Genomic DNA, 12265 nt, shown 5'->3' on the forward strand with positions numbered 1-12265 from the left:
TTGCAGAAATAGCAAGTTTAAAAAGAATCATGATTACTTATGTACAATTAAGGGATAATGCCTACCTGGGTAGCCGAGAGTGTTAAAAGCTTCTGCTTCGAGGACATGTGGAGGTACAGCGGTCCCAGATCAAATGTGCTTCACTAATTAACAGTAGTGGTCGGTGTAGCTGCCCAGCCTGGATGTGGCTTTTAGGCAGCTTTCTAGATCCAGCTAAGTAAATACCAGACTGGTTCCCAAATCGCAGCTCAGATACACAATGCACAAACACTTTGATAAATGTCACATTTGGCGATGTAATTACACTAGACACACGCACAGAACTGGTGCATGAATCCTCTCATGGGGGTGGGGGGTCAGCTGGCAGAAGCTCAAAAATGTCTGGGAGTGGTGATCCCATAGCAGTTACAGCCTATATTTAGGTATGTTTAGTTCTTTGTGAAATTGTGGAAGTACCTTTCCAGTCCAGGCCCAGTATTCGCTGTATAAGAGGCACCAAATAGGAAGGTGTTAAGGGATAGTAAATATTTAGTGAATACTAGGGCACAATGGTACATAGGGTTTTGTGCATTCAATGTGACAGTTAGGGAAGCTAGTAGAGTAGATATTATGATTTTGCGCACTGTCCCCTCTGCACAATTTCATTTTCCTGCTAAGTGGTAGATCATGTGGTAATGATGTGAACTGAACATTTTGGGGATGTCAACAATCCAATGTGGCAGATATACTCTGAGGTGACAAAAATCATGGGATAGCGATATGCACATGAACAGACGGTGGTAGTGTTGTGTACACAAGGTACAAAAGGGCAGTGCACTGGCAGAGCTATCATTTGTACTCAGGTAATTCATGTGAAAAGGTTTCCAGCATGATTATGGCCACAAGACGGGAACTAACAGACTTTGAATGCAGAATGTTAGTTGGAGCTAGATGCATAGGGCATTCCATTTTGGAAATTGTTAAGGAATTCAATATTCTCAGATCCACAGTGTCAAGAGTGTGCCAAGAACATCAAATAAAGGGCATTACCTCTCACCACAGACAACACAGTGGCTGACGGTCTTCACTTAACCGAGAGCAGCAGCGTTTGCATAGTTGTCAGTGCTAACAGACAAACAACGCTGCATGGTACAACAATGTGGGAAATCTGTTGTTAATGGGCTATGGCAGCAGACGACAGATGTGAGTGCCTTTGCTAACAGCACGACATCGGCTGCAGCATCTCTCCTGGTCTCACGATCCTGTCTGTTGGACCCTAGATGACTGCAGAACCGTGGCCTGGTCAGATGAGGTCCAATTTCATTTGGTATGAGCTGATAGTAGGTTTCGAGTGTGGCCCAGATCCCATGAAACCTTGGACCCAAGTTGTCAGCAAGGCACAGAGCAAGCTTGTGGTGGCTGCATAACCGTGTGGGCTGTGTTTACATGGAATGGACAGGGTCCTCTGGTCCAACTGAACTGATCGTTGACTGGAAATGATTATATTTGACTACTTGGAGACCATTTGCAGCCATTCATGGACTTATTGTTCACAAACATGCCACCAGGCCACAATTGTTTAAAATTGATTTGAAGAACATTCTGGACAATTCAAGCGAATAATTCGGCCACCCACATCACCCGAGATGAATCTCATCTAACATTTGTGGGGCGTAATCAGGAAGTCAGTTATTGCACAAAATCCTGCACCAGGAACACTCTATCAGCTATGAATGGCTGCAGACGCATCATGGCTCAGTATTCCTGCAGGGCTTCCAACAACTTGTTGAGTCCATAACACATTGTGTTCATAGTATGTGTTGCTACACTACGCTGAGCAAAATGCGGTCCGAGATGATATTAGGAGGTATTCCATGACTTTTGTCACCTCATCGTATTACCAATTAAGACCAAGATCAGGCCACTACCATCTGCCAAATGATCCTCATCTGTTGAGAAGATTCAACAGCATTCACTCATTCATGTATCCTGCCAGTAAGTTTCTACTTTGGACTTGTTTTATAACAGATGTTGAATATCACATTGAGAGAAAGCATCAGAAATAATCTGAAACCCAACATAACGTATAATGAAGTAGTCATCAACAGGAAAATAACGTGTTGGCACCAACATGAAAAGCAGTAGACACCTAGCAGTCCTCCTCGGCTTTTGCAGTTTTTCTATGGAGTCAGCATTTTTAAATGTAGCTGAGAAAATATTAATGGCAGTGGGTGGTCAGATGCCCTTCCTGTCACCACCACTCCCGTGGGGATGGAATCTGTGTAACCCAACTGTCTGTTTCTAGGGTGAATGTCATGTTAAGTGTGAGAACATTTTCTAAATATTTGTTTAGTATGCAACTGAAGCAGAATGTGGGTATCAGATTAATATCTACCTAGTTGGGTGTGGGGAAACTACCTAAAAACACATCGAGAGTGGCCAGTCGACCAGCTCTCATCATTAATTCATGAAGTGGATTCAATTCAGGGCTGGCTCACCTCTCCAAATTCCAGAAATGGAACATTAATGCAGGAGGCTATCCAGGTGGGTCAGTCATCTAGCTCTTCAACTAGAAGATAACCTCTTTACAATTAAATGGCCTGGAAGGAAGAAGAAACTCAGGTAGACAGAAAATGATAATTCAAGATTGACAGAAAATGATAATTTCACCTATTAACAATGATGCTAGCCAAAATTTAGCAGGTAGAAGTAGGAAGCAGAAATACATTGTAACAACAGTCCCTTTTTACAAAGAGCGTAACTACTCATTCTGTAGCTGTCGTTGATTTTCAAAATTCAGGTCCAGGTAACATAATTTGTAAACAATTTTGGTAATAATACAGGTTTTTAATTTCCTGTTTGATGTGAGGAATTTTCAGTGTCTTGTCTACAGAAAACTTCACAAAGCATCTGGATACAGAAGTCCACTCTGAACCATGGACAAATAGGCAAATTCTTATTTTTGTTTTGGGCTATAGTTATGAGTCACAGTTTGTCTGAAACCAATTTTGTTATTACTCGGTACAACACTACTACAAAGTAATGAAATAGGAAGATGTATAACAATTACAAAATTGTTTAACAGACCTCTACAAGATGTGTGATGTATACTTTGATACAATTTACTTATTGCTTGCTTTTTAATACTGCAAACAGAAATGAAAATACAAATTATTGTAACCAGTTCTTCGCACTACCCATTTCAGAGAATTATAATTCAATTATTAGGTCAATTTATTAAAATAAAAAGGTATAGACTATGTGCAACATTCTTTGCCAAAGTACTAAAATGCCTTCACTATACTCTGAGTCTGTAGACGAACAGGAATGGAGAGATGCTACTGCATTTTGTACTGTACAAAAGACATTATCAGGGACTGTGTTTGGAATAAAGGAACATTGGCAGTTGTGGACTTACCTTATTCATATTTATTTTTATTTCTCAACCATCAATCATGCACATGATATGGGTTTAGTCATGTGTCCATATGCAAAAGTAAATATATTCAGAAAACTACATATGTGACAAATTTACATAATACATAACACAATAATCAATATTAACTTGCTGACCATCACAATGACGACGCCATGTGGCAATTTATGTGTGTGTGGAACTTTTATTGTCGATTCCATTCCTTTGTAGCACATGTGTTTTTAGGAATCTTCTTGAAAGTCACTATTAGTGAAGTGTTATGAGTTTCATAACAACATTTTTATTGAGAAATTACTACGAATTACTATTATTAATACATCACAATCAACTGATCACTCTCACTCTTGACTTATCCTCACACCTGCACTTGCTACAACTAGGACACTTTACTTATTCATTCTTCAGTCTTAAGATTTCTGCTTCTGAGTGTAAACTAGCTTCCTATTCGGCAAATAGTCCGTATTTATAACGCTATGTATCAATGGCTCTCTGTACAAGAAAACAGTAGAATATTTGCGACTTTTCTTGAAGAAATGCCAGCCAGAATAACGTATCGAGATCACTAGAATGGCCGTGACTTTTCTCGTAGGTACGTGTTAGCTATCTATGTGCCAGACAGAAATGTATACAATACAATTATGCGGACACGCGTGCTACATAGGAAAGTACAACTATTCGAAACTTGATTCAGTCGAGTCGACTGATGAAAGAAATGAACGAATAGCATGCAGGCTGACTGGCAGGGGCGGCGCGGGTGACAATGCGGGTGGCCCCGTAAGGGGGAGGGGGAGGGGGAGGGGGGGGGGGGGTAGAGTGGGGGCCCCATATGTATCCACCACTGGATGCAGGCCTCAATACAAGAGGGATTATCCTGAACAAATCAGTTCAGTTGATGGGATATGTAGACAGTATAATTGTGAGGACACCAAAAGCAATGAAATAAGCCTTTACAAGTCTTGTTGAGAGAGCTTCTAGAAATATGAACCAACAGATAAATGAAGTGAAAAGTAAGTATATGTCTGTAACAAAGAAAGATTATCCAAATGAGCCCCCATCCATAGAAATTGGTTCATAAAAGTTTGATGTCATCCATAGTTCCACTTACATTGGACCAGAAGTAAACTGTCAGCACTCGGATCCAAAAATGAATATTGTCCACCAACGAGTGCTACCATGGCCTCAGGTAACATCTGAAATCTAAGTTACTGTTCAGGAAAACTTGAGTTATGATGTATAACATTTCAATAAGGCCGGTGCTAACATACAGTGCTGAAACATGGACAGCAACAAAATTTGATGAAAAGCACTGGTCATATTTGAAAGAAAAATTTTGAGACAAATTCTTGGGCCACTGGAAGAAAATGGTGTTTGAGGGGTGAGATTCAACTATGAATTATGTGAACTGCATAATGAAACAGACATGGTCAGGACATTAAGATTGCAAGGCTGTGACAGTCAAAAATTGTACTACGAGCAAATGACAGAATGATTAAGAATATATTCAGCACAGTGCCTAAAGGAACTAGGAGAATTAGAAGACTAAAGCTAAGGTTGGAGCAAGGTTTCAGAGAGGACACATGGAAAGTTGGAATTCATAATTGGAGTAGTTCTCGGCACTAAAAAGGGAAGAATGGAATAACCTTCTGCAGAAGGACAAGGCTCACAGAGCTGGTGTGATGATGATGATTGCTACTTCCATGTGTACTGCCTTACAACTGTCCAAAGAGCTTTGCTTTTATTTTCTGACTTGCATGTGAGTCTGATATTCATGGCTTTCTTTGCTGCTGGCAACACCTTCTTATATTCACTTGTCTTTTTGATGGTAATCTGGACGATTTTGATTTATTTTTAGAGAGCTAAGTTATGTTTGGGTTTGGGAGGATTTCACAATTCCCCTGGTGACCCACCTACTATATTTTGTAGTTTCAACAGAACATAACGGTTTTGTTAATTTTTTCTTAAATTTTACTTTAAACAGTGGTGAAACTTCACAGTACTTAGCCTCTACTTTTCTACAGCGAACACATCCTCCCAGGTCTGGTGATGTGTATGCTTTGCAAAACCATACATTTTTTATTTGGAAAAACCCTTTTGTAAACCTTCCTCCTGAGAGATTTTTCTGTACTTCAATTAAGATTAACAACTTGGCAGAAATGGTCAGAAAGCATTAGATCTTTTACAGTTATGTTAAACTTGGTTTTATGTGTCAGTTATTAAGGGATCTAATGTCGATACCATTGTTTCAGTTTTCTTGTCGCACTATTGGCCAGTTGTGGGGCACCAAAGCTATGACAATGTTCAGGAAAGTGTCAATAACTTCACACTTCTGTGTCTACATTCATATTCTCACATAAAATAACTATCAATTACACACCATATCCAGAGCTTGGGTTAATTTACTTAAGAAGACCAACAAAATTGCCACTAGGTGATCTATACACACGTAGTATGGCAAATTCTTTTTCTGTCCCATTCATTTCATTCTAGAGATTTAATAATGTTTATCTTCACTGTGTACTCATGAAGTCCAAACTAACATTTGGCACACTGGCTGATGGGAGCAGCTGTAAATGGGAAATGCCTTAATGATGGCTCCAATCAGCCATCAAGCCGAATGTCAGTCTGGACCACAGGAACAGAAGTCAGGTCTGAATGTAAACTGTAAATCTTTTTTACATAACCTCTGGAGCCTTCACCTTTTGGGGATATTCTACAAGAGAAATATGGTCTTCCATAACAGGTTAATGCCACACTCACTATTTCTGCTTCCGTGTACCAATGCTTGGTAATGCATACTTTGATATATATGATGAATGGGCTTCTACTTCAAATTGCTGGATTTTATTACTCACTGAATGAATATTTTGGTAGATAATTGTTAGACAGTCAACTTTTCATCACTACTTACCCTGGATTTTTCTTCTTTTCTCCAGTCAGTAAAGAATCTTTTAGGCATACAGGAAGCAATGTCTTTCTTTTCCCTACTGAGTGATGCCTCCATTTTCAGCTGCAGCTGTAGTTTCTTCTGTGTATGCTTCTCATACTATTGGTTCAGTTGCTGCTGTGAATGTTGCCTTTGTTTCTGGTGTAATTATTTCCTTCTTTAAGCCTACTGCACTAACAGCCACATCTTCCATTATAGGTGTAGGTCCTCTTCTGATATTACCAATGTCATTGTTTCATCTGCTGCTGCTTAGCAGTGTCCTCTTGCATTGATGGTATTATATTCCTTTCTCCTATAGATACAATTCTCTCTGCACCAGTAAATACAATTTCCTTTCCTATCATTGTGGATGCTGTCAGTACTTGTTTTGTTGCTGCTTGTCTGTGTTCTCTTCTGGCCATTTTTTACTTTGTGATCTTTCTACCCCTCCTACTGACTGCTGACACAGACTTTTCTGGAGTGAAATCCAGATCACTGGCTGGTAATAAAATTAGGGCTGAAGGTGCTTGCAGCTATATGGTTAGGAACTTTTTAACAGTATTTTCATTGATTACTTTCAGTCAGTGTTTGATTTGTAATAAATAAATAAATAAATTTAAATGTCTTAAAATGTTATTTTCATGACTTTTTTTCCAGAGGTACCAGAATGGCGTACCAGCAGGTATAGTCACAAATCAAGCACTACTTTTAAGATTTCTTCAAAACACTTTTCCTTTCCTATTCCTATGTAGCCCATACTTTGTAAAATGATTCCTCATTGAAGATATAATGCAGATAACACTGCATTTAGAACGGTACTATATACTTTCTTGAACCTCCTACCAGTTGTAATTGTGTTGGTACACGACGTTTCCATTAGATATGTTTTTGAGAGATGCTTACCACAAGGAAATTCACTCATCGGCTCCCCTGTAGCATATGTTCTAGAACTCCTCCAGCATGTACACTTACATTGTGGTAATCGTCATTTGATGCTCTTACCATCATGTAGTTGCATTCTGGACTGAGTTAATTTTTACAGTCCTTCAGTATTTTTTATAATCGAGCTCATGATTTCGTGATTCTCCTTGGTTTCAATCAGGCACCTTTATTTTGCATGTAGGCAACAAGTCCCGCTTTCCATGACTATTAGAAAATATGATTATTTCCCTTTCTTGAATTCTGTTTTTGCATTTTTTCTTATTCATTGATGTATATAAACACTGGTTTTCCCCTTCTGCCTCTTTCATGATACTTTCACCTTGCAACAGAGGCAAAAATTTGTTAAAATTTATGAGTTCATGGCATAAAGAGAAGCATAAAGTACTTCAAGTGACAAACTTTGTCTGGCCTAATAAAACTGTTATTTTTCTCTTAAGAGTTTCTCCTGCTTCCACACTGCACTGCAACACTTCTGAAATGCATTGTTCATGATTGCCATTATACATGGTAATTCAATTTCTGTTACAGGCTTCTTAGTGTTGTCACGGGGACACAGCAGATGAAATTTTGATAAGGAACCCATGGATGTAAAATCAGTATGAAGTTGGGATCACTTTCAAATCTCACACTTCACAGTATGCACACCTGCTGAGAAGGGGGAACTGTTGTCGGTGCCTGCTGCAGTTGTGGCTTCACACAACACCTTTGTCTGACTACAACAATGGCTGCGAGAAATTGCTATGCTCGAAACTAGGAGGGTTGGCTGTGGTGCTTCATGGATATGCTGCGCTCTTGACTTTGAAGAGGACGTCATTCATCACACAGAAGAACATAGCCCACACCCTGTTCTCCTACAGTACTCTGGTCAGAGATCATTGTCTCCGCTCTGTGCCTACCATGAATTGGGAGATTTGGAAGTGATCGAATCCTCAAATTGATTTTACAAAAGGAATCACCATTATTTATGGAGCCATTAATTAATATGTTGTGTGTACTGCAGTGGGTATCCAATAAATTTCAAGCTGGTGAATAATGTGCTTCTGAGGGGATGGGTTAAAATCAATCATTTGAACCACCTTGTAGACATAGGAGGATTATTTATGCCAATTTCTATTTTAATCTCAAGCTGTCAACTAATATAGCTCATATGCACATACACAGTGCAGTCACATTAATGTGACCACTGCATATGTTCGATGTCAACATGCAAAAACCACTCACAGATGGCAAAGTTAGTAGTGGAATGTATATAAAGTGTTGGGGAGATGTGGAAAATAGTGCAATCATTGTTATAATGCAGCTATTTATCTGACATCCAGAAGGACATGATCACTGGCTTTTGGGTCAAAGATGGAAGCTTTTCCGAACAGCTAAGTTTGTGAATTGTTTGTGTGCCACTGTGGTTGAAGTACACCATTGATGCCAAAATGGCATTATCCAAAATCTGCTGAAGAAATTGTGGTACATCATGGGCCATAGATAACAAGTGTCAATAATGGCTGTGGAGATGTATACAGGCGAGCAGACGTGCAACTATTGAGCAACTAACTGCCCAGATGAACCAATGGGCCATCAACACTGTCTCTTCAATGACTGTTCAGTGAGCCTTGCTGTGTAAGTGCCTCTGCAGCAGGTGCCTGGTTTGTGCACTCATGCTGGTTGCAGTTCATCGGATATGGAGACTGGAATTTGCATGCCAATAGCACAACGGGGTGTCAACTGGGTGGCAACAAGTGGCCTTTTCAGACGAAATCATCAGACACATGGCCTTTGGCATGTACATCTGAAAGCAAACACAATGCAATAATCATCTGAAGGATCTGGGCTAGAGGGCAGTCCCTGGGTGATCTCTTCATTCTGGAAGGCACAATGGATCAACACAAGTATGCAGGTACCCCAGGGGACCACGTCCACACTTTCATGGAGTTTGTTTTTCCTCGGCACGATGCCATCTACCAGCAGGACAATGCAATGTGTGACACTCTTCCCGCACATCTCTCAGTAGTCTGTGCTGCAAAAGTTCATTAATTGATAGGTTGTCATATTAATGTGACTGGACAGTACAGTTTATTGAATTCTTTTGGGGTTTACATTACAACTATTAGCCAAAGATACAAGGAATGCGTGTATAATATCGCTTCCTTACTTGAATTAAAATATCTCAAATGATACACAATTAAAGACTTGTGCATCTGTTCACTGGACATTAGTTCTTAGAACCAACCATACAATAGATGCTACAACTAACAAAATATACAGAGTGAGCACAAAGTCTTGCCTTGATTATAAAAATTTATAACATAATAACCATTTGACATAATAAGTTACATTTGATGCTGTTACATAGGTTAGTGTTTTTTAAGACCACTTACGTTAGTAAACCTCAACGTGTGCTCCAATGGTAGCCCGGAGAATGTCAAGGCGGTATTCCATTTGCCGCCAGGTGTTTTGTAACATGTGTTCTGTCACAGTACCCACAGCAGCTGGTATCTTTGCCTTCAGTTCATCGGCATCAGCAACTGGTGTGACGAAGACTCTGTCCCTGATACAGACCCAGAAAAAAAAAAAAAAGGTCAAGGGGCGTAATGCCTGGAGAGCGGGATGGCCAGGGTGTTGGACTGTTCCTTCCAATCCACCGATCCAAACATTACATCCCTTGACTTTTTTTTCTGGGGCCATATCAAGGACAGAGTCTTTGTCACACCAGTTGCTGATGTCGACGAACTGAAGGCTAGGATACAAGCTGCTGTGGTTACTGTGACAGAATACATTACAAAACACCTGGCGGGAACTGGAATACCGCCTCAACATTCTCCAAGCTACCAAGGGAGCACACGTTGAGGTTTACTTATGTACGTGGTCTTAAAAAAAAAATAGTAACACTAACCTATGTAACAGCATCAAATGTAAATTATTATGTCAAATGGTTATTCTGTGATAAATTGTTACAATCAGGGCAAGACTTTGTGCTCATCCTGTATTTGCCAAGAACAAATATATATTTGGTAAAAGAGCAGACACAAAATACATTTAAATTTCATTTATAATTGTAACTGGTTGCAAAAATATTGATAACATTCCACTGACAAGAAAGTTGATGATCATAAAGCCATTCTGTTCAGAATTGTTAACATGTCCTCTCCCTGTAAAATATATGGTGAGGAAAGGACAAGATGGTTTAATAACGTGTGTTATGAGGAGTCTTGAAGATTAAAAGAATGTGGCATCAGTGTTATAATTGGTATAGAACTGTGGGATCAGATGTGGTAAAGATAATGTTCATAATTGAAAAGAAAAGATTGTCATGTCTTAAAAGAAACAGGATGTAAAAAAGAATGCTGCAATAATACACCTGAAAATATGAGAGTCAGGCTGAAGATTATTAATAGTGAGCATAACAGCAAAAGGGGTTCACCAATCGGATTTGGTGATCTGAATAATAAATATTTCAATATTTTCTGTACTGACAAGGTACAGGAAATAATGAAGAAGATCGACACTCACAACACAGTATCTTACCGCAAGTATTTTTGGAAAATTTGGCAAATTTAGTTAGGTATATTCAGTTTTAGATTGACTGAAGGGCAAGATATTTTTAACTTTGTTGAAAAAGATGAACTTCAGTAGTGATACTTGGGCGCCGAATACAGTAATGTTAAAACATGGATCACTTCGTCTAGGAGAACTAACACGTGTAATGAACACACATGTACTGGTACTGCAGCTCTCAATAATACTGAAGCGTGTGAAAGTTACTCCAGTTCATATGAAAGGATACCTCTCAGGTTGTGACAATTACAGGCCTGTGTCAAATTAAAGCTGTAACGAATAAACAAACTGTAAACTACTTTGAAGAAAACAAGATTTTTAGTGATAGTGTGTTGCATTAAGCAACTATAAAACCAATCATCTACACCTACATCCATACTCTGCAAACCACTGTCAAGTATTTTCCATTGTACCTCTTATCAGGACTTCTTCCTATTCCATTCACATATGAAGTATGGAAAGAATGAGTGTTTACATGCCTCTGTGTTCACTGTAATTAATCCAATCGTGTCCTCACAATCCTAATGGGAGCAGTATATACGGGTTGTAATACATTACTAGTGTCAATCATTTAAAGCCAGTTGTTGAAACTTCATTAGTTCAATTCCTTGAGATAATATGCCTCTGTCTTCAAGTTGCTGCCCAGTTCAGTTTCTTCAACATCTGTGTAACACTCTCCCATGGAATAAACAAACCTGTTACAATTTATGCTGTCCTCCTCTGTATACACACAGTATCTCCTGTTAGGCCTATACGATATAGGTTTTATGTATTTCAGCAATATTCTAGGATGGGTGCACAAATGATTCATAAGCAATTCCTTTGTAGGCTGATTGCATTTCAAAGTATTCTACCAATAAACCGATGTCTGCCATGTGCTTTACCAGTGACTGAGCCTATGTGATAGTTTTATGTGACATCTGTACGAAGTGTAATGGCAAGGTATTCGTATGAGTTGACCACTTCAGACTCACTGATTCTTTAGTCATAGGATACTCTTTTTTAAGTGCACAATTTTATATTTTTGAACATTTAAAATAAGCTGCTCATATTTGAACCACTTTGAAATCTTATCAAGATCTGACTGGACATTTGTGCAGCTTTTTTCAGGCATTACTTCTTTACAGATAACTGCATCATCTGTGAAAAGTTGGAGGTTCTGCCAATGAGTCCTCTTTCCAAGATAACATGCTGCAGTCTCCCTACCAAGATATCTTCAAACCAGTGACCAATTTCGATTGATACCCCATAAAATCGTACTTCTGATGATAACCATAGGTGTGGTATTGAACCAAATGCTTTTTGGTAATCAAGGAGTGCTACACCTATCTGACTGCCTCGATCCATGTCTTTTAGGATATCATGTGAAAAAAGTGAAAGCTGGGTTTCACATGAGCAATGTTTTCGGGGTCCACTGTTTCACAGCAGACTTGCAG

The sequence above is a fragment of the Schistocerca piceifrons genome, chromosome 3 (genome assembly GCF_021461385.2).
Source record: "Schistocerca piceifrons isolate TAMUIC-IGC-003096 chromosome 3, iqSchPice1.1, whole genome shotgun sequence".
In the NCBI taxonomy this organism is placed as follows: domain Eukaryota; kingdom Metazoa; phylum Arthropoda; class Insecta; order Orthoptera; family Acrididae; genus Schistocerca; species Schistocerca piceifrons.